The sequence below is a fragment of the Schistocerca piceifrons genome, chromosome 3 (assembly GCF_021461385.2).
Source record: "Schistocerca piceifrons isolate TAMUIC-IGC-003096 chromosome 3, iqSchPice1.1, whole genome shotgun sequence".
Lineage (NCBI taxonomy): Eukaryota > Metazoa > Arthropoda > Insecta > Orthoptera > Acrididae > Schistocerca > Schistocerca piceifrons.
In genome coordinates, this window is record NC_060140.1 from 317,425,301 (window position 1) to 317,437,974 (window position 12,674).

A 12,674-nucleotide genomic window follows, 5' to 3' on the forward strand; every position below is an offset into this window, starting at 1 on the left:
TCACTACAGCATTACATGAATAGAACAGAAAATAAATATGGTCGTTGGAACTGAAGTATCTACCGACTGCTGTAGTGCAAGTGCAAAGTGCCATATGAAACACTACAATATACGAAAGTGAAAAATTCGACTAATGCTCTTTTGATCTCGTTAAAGCACAGTAATACAGCACGACTGTAACTACTAAGTGGGTAGGTGTCATTTAGAGAAATAGATATTGGCTGTCAAATGCGTTCGTAGTTGTATGGCCTTGGCGCTAACGATCGGAGTCCATACCCACGCTGTGTGAGCCATACTAACCTACGATCACTACTGTTAAAGAACCAGCGCGTGATAAATATCTAAGCGACACAGCCCATCTCCCACGTCCTGTACATTGCTTCATTGCTTCAGAGGCCTTCGCCGTTCGCTGTGAAGAAATAATCTTGGTCCACTGAGGCGCTTCGACGATGTATTGCAGTCCTTTGAGGATCATATTTCCTATATACAGCTGGAACAGTAGTGTATAACTATAACTTTTAGAGCTGTGTCACATCTTTCTGCTTGCATTAAAACGCATTTGTTTTCATAAGTGGCCTCACCTTGATATACTGTGTACTTGTACTAGTCGTTAAATGATTATGGACTTCATATATCTATTTGACCCTAACTGATTTCTCGGTTGAACTCTTTTGTTCTTTATTGACGACCAGAGTCCGGCCAGCGGGAGTTAGGGATTTCGTAATTTTCCTAAATCGCTTAAGGCAAATACCAGACTGGTTCCTGAGAAAAGAAAAGCGTCAGTTTCGGATACCATCCCTGTCCAGTCCCAGTGCTCCGTCCGTAATGACCTCTGCTTTCATTAGCGATAAGTTTCCTTCTTTCAGTCCTGAGCATGGCAACGGCATTAAAATCTTAGAAACTGTCGTACGGAACGACCTAAAGTGGAATGAGAACGTTAACTATAGGAAGAGCAGTTACCATAATAATTAGACGAAACTTAATGATATGTAATTCATCCAGAAAAGAAGTTGATTACAAAACACTCGTTTGAGCTGTACTTGAGTATTAGTCAGTAACCTTGGACGCTTATAGGTGTGTTTCATAGAAGAAACAGATAAGCTCCAGCTAAGACAGTGCGTTTCGTCACGAGCTCTTTTAGTAAGCGCGAGAGCCTTACCGAGATGCTCAACAAATTCTATCGGCAACGCTGCTAGATAGAAGTCAAGCAATACGGAAACGTTTGATGTTAAAATTCTAAGGACGTACGTTCCGAAAAGAGGCGGGCAACATATTGCTTCCTCCCACATACGATCCACGAAATGATTGTGACAGGAAAAATCAGAGAAATGAGACCTCATACGGTGACTTGCCAGAGTCGTTTTCCCCATGCAACATTCAAGAATAGAAATGATAGTGGTATCAAAACTAACCCTCCGCCACACTGCTAACTGCCTTGTGGAATATAGATGTTGATGTAGATGATCACGAGGGCACCCAACCATTCCAAAAAACAAACGACGGAAAGTTTCGTTTATAGACTAAAGCTTTTTCATTGGTGCCTGTTGCCATTTATATGAAAAGTATCTTCAGTGGATGTTGCAGCATACAATTGTTTCATTTATACAAATGCTTAATCAGCGGGAAAATCTGAGGAGGAAATTTCCGAGAATGTACGTTTGGTGAACAGCATGGAATAAGGGAAAACTAGAAAAGAGGAGAATCGAAACGACTGAAATGTCGTGCCACATAAGAATGTTGAAAATTAGGTGGGCTGATAAGATGAAAAACGAAGAAGTTGTGATCCCACAGAAGAATGACGAGAATCAGTTTGACTGATGAGCAGTGAGGAGGTACGCAGAATCGGCGAGAAGTTGTTGAATACTGTTGAATACTGGCAAGAAAAAGGGACAGGATGATAGCAGATGTATTGAGACATCGAGGAATAACTTCTATTACGCTAGACTCCGGCTAGAGGAAGCTGCAGAGGGCAAAAAGTGTAAGAGAAGACAGAGACTAGAACAAGGTTACAAATACTTGAGGATGTTGACGGCACTTGCTACTCTGAGATGAAAAGGTTGGAACAGGAGAGGAATTCGCGGCAGTCTGCAAGAGAACAGTCAGAATATTAATGACTCAAAAATTAATCGGTTCACGTTCTAAATCATGCATAGTCTTCACCAAATAAATTCTACACACAATCCATTCGTCTTAAGCACCGTCCTTCCCCCCCCCCCCCCCCCCCCACTCTCATCCCCCCACCCCCGTGTCAGCTATTGCAGCCATTTACAACTTTTGGTACGTGTCTCTCTAGTTTCTTCCGGCATGTTAGTTGATCGAAAAGTAGCGGGATGTATTGTCGGTTCACAGTGCGCATCTGACGACGGTGACGTGACTGTTCACCGAAATATTGTGCCCATTGGACTCTGTGAGCCGCCAGTACACTCGTGGACTGTTCGATCAATATTCGTCATCAGTCACCTCTATCTGTTCCTCAGATCCAAAACACTACTCTCTCCTTGTACCAGTGTAATGCTGACATCTCTCTATTGCTGCCCCTCCTTCCCGTTCCTTTTATATGAAAGAAAAACCGTCCCCTGCACACACACACACACACACACACACACACACACACACTCTCTCTCTCTCTCTCTCTCTCTCTCTCTCTCTCCGCCCCCCCCCCCCCAATCCCAGGTATGGAGAGAAACAGAACAGCATGTGTCAGAAAAAGATTTACGTAAAGAAGACGCCGTGGAAACAAACAGTTCTCACATCAGAACTAGCACAGTTCTTATGATAATCACTGTAATTTGTTGCCAGGTCATTAATTGAACGGTCGCATCACATAAAGAGAACAAAATCTGTAAAAGCTTGTGAACGGAAAATTCCAGCCTGAATGTAAGTCGAATTTTCGTAAGTGAAGTGCAAGTGCGCCTTTCAATCTGTGAGCACACGACACACACACACACAAAAATCATCATGGGGCACAAGAAATAACTGGAAGTGTAATTTTAAGTTATTACCTAATCTCTTATGAAGTTATGATTTTTATACGTAAAAATAAAATACAGCTCATGTAATATTCAAAAGGCCTCTGAGAGATTTGATAGCAATATTTCAGCAACAAAAAGGTGCTCTGTAAAGGAAGATTTACATCTGTGACGAAGGAAACTGCAGTCAACCACACTATTTTCGAATGGACAATTTGTGTTTTTTTGCGATTATAATTTAAGTGCAGCTACCCACAGAGGTTCAGTGTGGGCTACAATCATAGTATGGAAGCGAAGCTAGTTAGGTACGACAATACGTTAATGCCGAACCGATTTACCTGTAAAAAATTAGTTTCAATTTTGGCCGCTATCTGCAAATCTGGCGGTGTACACTTTTGTGTGACGCTACGACATCCAAGCCGTCGTCTGACAGCTATAACGTGAGTGGAAGGTATGGGTAACGGGAAGAGAGATTGTGCGCTGTTAGTGAAACCGTTTTATGTGAACAGCAGCAATTACAGTGCTTGTCGAGACAGTATAGCTGACTAAAAGGCTTGAGTAGAGGCCCAGTCGTTTAATGAAGAAGATAAAGAAATTCGTAAACCCAGGGGAGCCAGGTGGGCCACCTAGAAGAGGAAGGAAGGCGTCATATCCCGGTGGAAGTTATTGGCGAGATTGCCGCGCGGGGTAGCCGAGCGGTCTGGGGCGTCTTGTTAGGGTCCGGCCTCCCCCTCCCCTCCCCCCCCCTCCCCCCCGTCGGAGGTTCGAGTCCTCCCTAGGGCTTGGGTGTGTGTAGTCCTTAGCGTAAGTTAGTTTAAGTTAGATAAAGTAGTGCGTAAGCTTAGGGAACGATGATCACAGTAGTTTGGTCCATAAGACCTTGCCAAAAAATTAAAAAAAAAAAAAATTATTGACGAGATTGCTGTTGCTGTTAACTGAGCATGCAGCAGGTGCCCCCGGTAGTGCCAGTGCTCGTGCAAATGGTTCAAATGGCTCTGAGCACTATGGGACTTAACTGCTATGGTCATCAGTCACATAGAACTTAGAACTACTTAAACCTAACTAACCCAAGGACATCACACACATCAAGGTCCGAGGCAGGATTCCAATCTGCGACCGTAGCGGTAGCGCGGTTCCAGGCTGTAGCGCCTAGAACCGCTCGGCCACCCCGGCCGGCAGTGCTCGTGTAGGGTCACGAGATTTATCCATCCCATGGTCAACAGTACGGAAAGTTTTAAAGTTTTGAGGTCTTTTTTCACTGGTATCCATGCAACATCCAGACGGTGCAGCAACTGAAACCTCATGATCCGCAGCAACGTTCTGAATTTGCTCTTCGGTTTCTGGTACGGATCGACGTTGATAACATGTGACGAGGAAATATTCTATGGAGTGACGAGGCACATTTTACGCTACAGGGTGCAGTCAGTCACACAACTGCCTTATTTGGGGTTGTGCGAGAAGACTCAATGCACTCGAAATGTGCGATTGTGAGATGTGGATTTACAAGCACCTGTATCCCCGGTTCGTTCTTCTTTGAAGAGAATAAACCCAATGGACCTGTCAGGTGTACTATGACATCTGGATGATATCGAAAGCTTCTTGTACAACATATGATTCCTGCTTTGGAAGAGCACAACTGTGTGGAAACCACCGTTATTATGCTATATGGGGCCACACCTCATGTCGATCGCCCGCTGAAATAGCTGCTTATTGCAACCTACCAAGAACGTGTTATCTCCAGAGGTTTTCCAGATGCAGGTCACATACGATAACCTCATTCTTATCTAAAAGAACGCATTTACAAGGGACATGTCCGGTCTCTACAAGATCTAAAAGCCGGTTTAGAGGAACTCCTCGTTCAGGAACTTCTGTGACGAACTGTTGATTGCGCCGTTCTATGGTGCAGCATCTCACCGACGTCTCCGATGCTTATATTGAACATACTGCATAAGTAATGGTTAATAATAAAATCAAAATTATACCTTTTTCACTTATTTGACCTTTCCAGTCCACATCCCGTTCCTAATCCATAACATATGGAAACATTTCTGTTCGTCTTACTTGCATTCACAGCGCCAGATTTGCACCTGGCTACCAAAATTGGAACTATTTCTTTCCATCGTAAATAGGTTACGCATTAAAGCGTTAGTATATATACCTAGTTTCGCTGCCGTTCGATAATTACAGCCCCCAATGGACCTCTGTGAGTAGCTGCACTTTATTATAATCACCCAGTAGTTTCGAGCCTAAATCCATCATCAGATAGCATCCAGGACTTCTCTTTCAAATTCTACACTACTGGGCATTAAAACTGCTACACCAAGAAGAAATTCAGATGATAAACGTGTATTCATTGGACAAATATACTATACTAGAACTGACATGTGATTACATTTTAAGGCAATTTGGGTGCATAGATCCTGAGAAATCAGTACCCAGAACAACCACCTCTGGCCCTAATAACGGCCTTGATACGTCTGGGCATTGAGCCAAGCAGAGCTTGGATGGCGTGTACAGGTACAGCTGCCCATGCAGCTTCAACACGATACCACAGTTCATCAAGAGTAGTGACTGGTGTATTGTGACGAGCCAGTCGCTCGGCCACCATTGACCAGACGTTTTCAGTTGGTGAGAGATCTGGAGAATGTGCTGACCAGAGCAGCAGTCGAGCATTTTCTGTATCCAGAAAGGCCCGCCCAGGACCTGCAAAATGCGGTCGTGCATTATCCTGCTGAAATGTAGGGTTTCGCAGGGATCGAATGAAGTGTAGAGCCAAGAGTCGCAACACATCTGAAATGTAACGTCCACTGTTCAAAGTGGCACCCCATACCATGACGCCGGGTGATATGCCAGTATGGCGATGGCGAATATACGCTTCCAATGTGCGTTCACCGCGATGTCGCCAAACACGGATGCGACCATTATGATGCTGTAAACAGAACGTAGATTCATCCGAAAAAATGCCGTTTTGACATTCGTGCAACCAGGTTCGTCGTTGAGTACACCATCGCAGGCGCTCCTGTCTGTGATGCAGTGTCAAGGGTAACCGCAGCCATTGTTTCCGAGCTGATGGTCCATGCTGCTGCAAACGTCGTCGAACTGTTCGTGCAGATTGTTGTTGTCTCGCAAACGTCCCCATCTGTTGAGTCAGGGATCCAGACGTGGCTGCACGATCCGTTACAGCCATGCGGATAAAATGCCTGTCATCTCGACTGCTATTGATACGAGGCCGTTGGGATCCAACACGGCGTTCCGTATTACCATCGTGAACCCACCGATTCCATATTCTGCTAACAGTCATTGGATCTCGACCAACGCGAGCAGCAATGTCGTGATACGATAAACCGCAATCGCGATAGGCTACAATCCGACCTTTATCAAAGACGGAAACGTGATGGTACGAATTTCTCCTCCTTACACGAGGCATCACAACAACTTTTCACCAGGCAACGCCGTCAACTGCTGTTTGGGCATGAGAAATCGGTTGGAAACTTTCCTCATTTCAGCACGTTGTAGATGTCGCCACTGGCGCCAACCTTGTGTGAATGCTCTGAAATGCTAATCAGCTGCAGATCACAGCATCTTCTTCCTGTCAGTTAAATTTCGTGCCTGTAGCACGTCATCTTCGTGGTGCAGCAATTTTAATGGCCAGTAGTGTACATCATTATCTAGAAGAAAGGAGCCAACCTGCTTGAAGGTGTGCTGAGGACAACGTAGCTGTCACAGAACAGGGGCACTACGGTAAAATTGTTAAGCGACGTAAGCTAAATTCGGATACCCGGCATGGGATCACAGTTCAGCGAACCACTGGCTTCGAGGCTGCGACGCCTCGCAAGCGCAAGGATGGGGTCACCGCTTCGGTTACACACCAAATAGGCTGGGCTGTCGCAGGGACGAGTCTGCTGGTGTGTGGGGAGAGCTACGATTGCTACGCGTTTGGTTTACCGGAGCGCTGCCAAGATTGGCTCCACCCGCCTGGGCTGTGGACGATGTAATGAAGTTGTCGTCGGCTGCGTTTGGCTCCTGAATAAATGATACTCGTTCGTGATCGCGATATTCTCATCGCGGCGAGCAAGCAGCTGCGAAACGCCAGCGGCGCGATTAATCGCGTCGCTATTAGCTGCACGCGGAAGCTGTTGCCGCGCGCGGGTCCTGCGAAAAAATGCGGCCACCGAACGCGAGTGTTGTTAGGAGGCGCCACGTCGTTCTAATTACGGGCCCGCAAATAGCTCAGGAATTTTGTTCCAGTTTCCGCCGCTTCAGGAAACGAAAGAGGCTTGCACAGCAAGTAACATCTTTTCCGAGCAGGAGGCAAGGAGGGAAACTACTATTCTGTTAAACGGATGAAATTTCCGAAACGTCCAGAAACTCATAGGTAATAACGTTACATACAAGCGTGATGTCACATTGAAGTGTTTAACGACGTAGTTCTACACGGTCCAGTCACATTAATGTGATCACAGTCAACGTGCAATAACCACTAACAGTAGGTGACAATGGAGGCTATATAAAACGTCTCGGGCAGGGATGCGGGAAACAGTGCAGTCGTTGTTGTAACGCGGAAACGGGGCGGTTTATCTGAGACCAAAACGGCATGATAATTGGTTTTCGGGCCAAGAGTGGAAGTATTTCCGAAACTGTTATGTTTGTAAACAGTTCGCCCGCTGACGTGGCTCAGGTATACCATGAACGGCAATATGTCCCTATTCAAAACTGGCGCCGAAGCAACTGTGCTGCACCATGGGTCATAGATGGCAGGGGTGAATGACTATTGCAGATATATGTACGGGCGAATAGCGCGCAACTGTTGAGCTAGTAGCCGACCGATGAGGTCGAGCGGTTCTGGGCGCTTCAGTCTGGAACCGCGCGACCGCTGGAACTGTTATAGATCGTAACACTAGACCAATTGTAATTTTATGTGCAGATGACATAACTCTGATTACAGAGAATGGAAATGGCTCTAAGCACTATGGGACTTAACATGTGAGGTCATTAGTCTCCTAGAACTCAGAACTACTTAAACCTAACTAACTTAGGGACATCACACATATCCATGCCCGAGGCAGGATTCGAACCTACGACCGTAGCGGTCGCGCGGTTCCAGACTGTAGCGCCTAGAACCGCTCGGCCACAATGGCCGGCCAGTACAGTTTCAGCGGGGGCGCTTTCATTTCGACGTGACATGTATCCAGCTCAAACCGACACATGCATGTAGTTCGTGGTGCAGAAGACGTCGGTGCTATTGCTAGCAGACTAGGAGACACCTGTGGCACTGTTCCAGCATCAGTTAATGTTTGGGATGCAGATGGACGTACGGTATGTCACTGCCATGCGGATGAGGTGCACGTCATCCGGAGCTGACGTCATATTACTTGGCCCACCGCCTTATCCGTGACTCGTGTGGTTGTCTTCGTCATAGGTCTCTTGGACACGTGTCACTGTGCAGGCTCTAGGCCCCGAACAGGCTCCGTATCTACAATATTCTGCAAATCACATCCCCGCCAATGTTTAAAATTCTGAACTTACCCCATGCGCTGTCTGGCGTCGATGAAACACTGTGCTGTGTGAGCTGATACTTAGCTTTTCGGGTACAGTCCTAAAGAGCCTGTTGCATCGCGTAACGCTTTCGAAGCGATGCTGTTCAGTCCCCGAGCGCACTGTCGCATTAACACTCCATTCCAAATGTTCAAATGTGTGTGAAATCTTATGAGACTTCATTGCTAAGGTCATCAGTCCCTAAGCTTACACACTACTTAATCTAAATTATCCTGAGGACAAACACACACACCCACGCCCGAGGGAGGACTCGAACCTCCGCCGGGACCTGCCGCACAGTCTATGACTGCATCGCTTTAGACCGCTCGGCTTCCATTCCAAAGTTACGTAGTACTCCCAGCAAAACTTAATAAAATAATAGCACGTATCAGCCCTCTTAGTGAGATGGATTAGGTGCTAGGTAATCTGAAGCTAACTTACATTTGAGGAAGTTAAAATTAATAGACAATTCTTAAGGCACGTAGGCTTTACTGGGACGCATGCATTGCATTAAAGCAAAATTCATGATAGGAAGATCAACGCGATATGTATTTCTTACATTCTCGATGGGACGGATACATTGTTGTTTATTTACACTCCTGGAAATGGAAAAAAGAACACATTGACACCGGTGTGTCAGACCCACCATACTTGCTCCGGACACTGCGAGAGGGCTGTACAAGCAATGATCACACGCACGGCACAGCGGACACACCAGGAACCGCGGTGTTGGCCGTCGAATAGCGCTAGCTGCGCAGCATTTGTGCACCGCCGCCGTCAGTGTCAGCCAGTTTGCCGTGGCATACGGAGCTCCATCGCAGTCTTTAACACTGGTAGCATGCCGCGACAGCGTGGACGTGAACCGTATGTGCAGTTGACGGACTTTGCGCGAGGGCGTACAGTGGGCATGCGGGAGGCCGGGTGGACGTACCGCCGAATTGCTCAACACGTGGAGCGTGAGGTCTCCACAGTACATCGATGTTGTCGCCAGTGGTCGGCGGAAGGTGCACGTGCCCGTCGACCTGGGACCGGACCGCAGCGACGCACAGATGCACACCAAGACCGTAGGATCCTACGCAGTGCCGCAGGGGACCGCACCGCCACTTCCCAGCAAATTAGGGACACTGTTGCTCCTGGGGTATCGGCGAGGACCATTCGCAACCGTCTCCATGAAGCTGGGCTACGGTCCCGCACACCGTTAGGCCGTCTTCCGCTCACGCCCCAACATCGTGCAGCCCGCCTCCAGTGGTGTCGCGACAGGCGTGAATGGAGGGACGAATGGAGACGTGTCGTCTTCAGCGATGAGAGTCGCTTCTGCCTTGGTGCCAATGATGGTCGTATGCGTGTTTGGCGCCGTGCAGGTGAGCGCCACAATCAGGACTGCATACGATGGAGGCACACAGGGCCAACACCCGGCATCATGGTGTGGGGAGCGATCTCCTACACTGGCCGTACACCACTGGTGATCGTCGATGGGACACTGAATAGTGCACGGTACATCCAAACCGTCATCGAACCCATCGTTCTACCATTCCTAGACCGGCAAGGGAACTTGCTGTTCCAACAGGACAATGCACGTCCGCATGTATCCCGTGCCACCCAACGTGCTCTAGAAGGTGTAAGTCAACTACCCTCGCCAGCAAGATCTCCGGATCTGTCCCCCATTGAGCATGTTTGGGACTGGATGAAGCGTCGTCTCACGCGGTCTGCACGTCCAGCACGAACGCTGGTCCAACTGAGGCGCCAGGTGGAAATGGCATGGCAAGCCGTTCCACAGGACTACATCCAGCATCTCTACGATCGTCTCCATGGGAGAATAGCAGCGTGCATTGCTGCGAAAGGTGGATATACACTGTTCTAGTGCCGACATTGTGCATGCTCTGTTGCCTGTGTCTATGTGCCTGTGGTTCTGTCAGTGTGATCATGTGATGTATCTGACCCCAGGAATGTGTCAATAAAGTTTCCCCTTCCTGGGACAATGAATTCACGGTGTTCTTATTTCAATTTCCAGGAGTGTATTTACTGGCAGAATCACTGCAGTATGAGTGCCTCTGTTTGTACTTTTACCAAACGACGTAATAACTAATTTTGTTTAATTTACATAGGAATATAATTTCCTTGACACACACACACACACACACACACACACACACACACACACAGAGAGAGAGAGAGAGAGAGAGAGAGGGAGAGAGAGAGAGAGAGAGAGAGAGGGGGGGAGGGAGGGGGGGGGGGACAGGCACTGTCTGGTTTGTCAAGCTGAAGCTGTTAGAATCTAGGTGGGTACTGGGATGCAGTCGAGTGGCTTATTTGGTACAGCGTTGCAGCTGAAAGACAAGTATCTTGGACAAACTACCAGTCCGCCAAACGGCTGCACATATGAAGAAGGTTGATTTTGTGTTAGCTGTGACGAATAAACACCGTTCTGACACTGTGCCGAATTACACGTGGTACGAAGAGAAAGTTTCTTACCTCGCATGTCTAACAACAATCAACAAACTGGTGTCAATAAAAGGCATAAAACTGAAAAAACGAATAAATGCCCGTTACCTGTCAACAGTTGTCATCTAGATTATATTTTTTGCTCTTCAGGTGCTATATTAGAATACAGTGGGCGTGGCAAAATCTGTCAGTTCTCCCGTTATTAAAACTATGAACACCGTATTTTGAAATAAGTTGCATATTAATTTTCACTATAAGGAACTAGATAATAAAACGTGAAATGTAAATAACTGGCCACTAGGTTGTCAAATTCCATTCAAGGTTAAGTAAACAAACAGTGCAGCGCGACTACACCCCACTGCAAAACACAAAACAAGTTAGAAGCCCCCCGCGATTTATATCTTGTAATGACTTTAAACATTAAAAACGATTTGATTTCTATGTTTTCTCGAGTGACTAGATAAATTACATGTCATTTCAGAAGAAACACGCTGCCAAGAGCTGTCTCAAATGAAGCCTAATAGGCTAACAACACGTCAGCGACCAATTTGAAAATTTGTTTAGCGTTGCCTACTTTAGTACGTGGTAATGGAGAGAAATCTGATCCAATCCTCAACGAGTCCTCCTTGTTCGAAGAGGTACGCCTAATCATTTACGCGTTTGGCAATATAGGTTGAGCATCTGGAGAAACCAAGACTTGCGACATAGAGACAAGAGCGAACGTATTTTTAGGTATTTACTCGAAGTGACCACACCCTAATGAAACAATATCCAACTCTCTTCACAGCAAGACACAAAATAACACAGTCGTTACACTGTTTCTTGCCCAGAGATCCGTCACACTGACAAATTTTCATCGTAGTATTTTTAAACGGGGCCTTCCTTAGAGTATTCGTTAATTTTTGCACGTTCCTTTTTACCCGCACATCACAAAGGCATGAGAATAAGAACAAACAATAATTCCAGCCTGTCGAAGAGCTCGTTGCAGATCAGTACGTATCCCCAAGGCGTCGAAATTTGCTGAAAGCACGCACGGGGAATTCCTCGCAGCGGTAGCGCCGTTGCGAAGTGTCTGGAGTTGAGTCGCGCAGCAGGCGGCAGGCAGTCCTTGTAAAGGGCACGGCAGGCCGGCTGGAACGGTCAAATGCCACAGGGCGCCAAGAGCACAGGCACAGGGGAAGGCTGAGCCACTGGGAGAACGCTGGCTGTGGTTCTTGTTGTGCTGTTGTCTTACCTCGCGAGCTGCGGGGTTGGCAGTGGGCGGCTGGCACGACACAGGAGGCGGCGTGGCGTCTAGGCACGAGGTCGCATCGCGGCTCGCGGTACACTGCCGGCGTCCTGCGAGGTGGCCGCGGCCGCGACCGCCTGGGTGTGGGTGGGGGGCGGGGGGGGGGGGCAGCGTCGGTGAGCGGGAGGGGGCAGCCGCGAGCTGGCGGCAGAAAGCGCGCGCGCCAAAACACCGGCAGCGCGGACGCTCGCTCTGCGCGGCGTGCGCGACGGAATATCTGCTATAGTCTGGGAGACTGGTCTTTGGTGCTCACTGCGTAGGCAGCACTGTTTCATTGCCTAGCGGCCGCAGGAAACTAGCGAGCGACAGGCGGGTAGCACGGGCCAAGATGCTGCGTTGCAACACAAGAGGTGGGTCGTTCGCGAACTAACGGGTTCAAAGGAACGGTTCACCAAGCTGAACGGAACGAGCGAGGAACGAATTCTAAGGAACGGTCTTTC

General features: G+C 47.8%; 1 protein-coding gene across 1 annotated transcript in view; it reads right to left on the reverse strand.

Annotated features, from left to right (window-relative positions):
* Nucleotides 1-12,285, reverse strand: part of LOC124790139 — a 302,687-nt gene extending 290,402 nt beyond the window's left edge. Inside the window, exon 1 of the mRNA XM_047257725.1 lies at nt 12,181-12,285. The gene's annotated coding sequence lies outside the window, so the exon portion shown is untranslated. The remainder of the gene's footprint in view (nt 1-12,180) is intronic.
* Between the last annotated feature and the right edge of the window lie 389 nt (nt 12,286-12,674).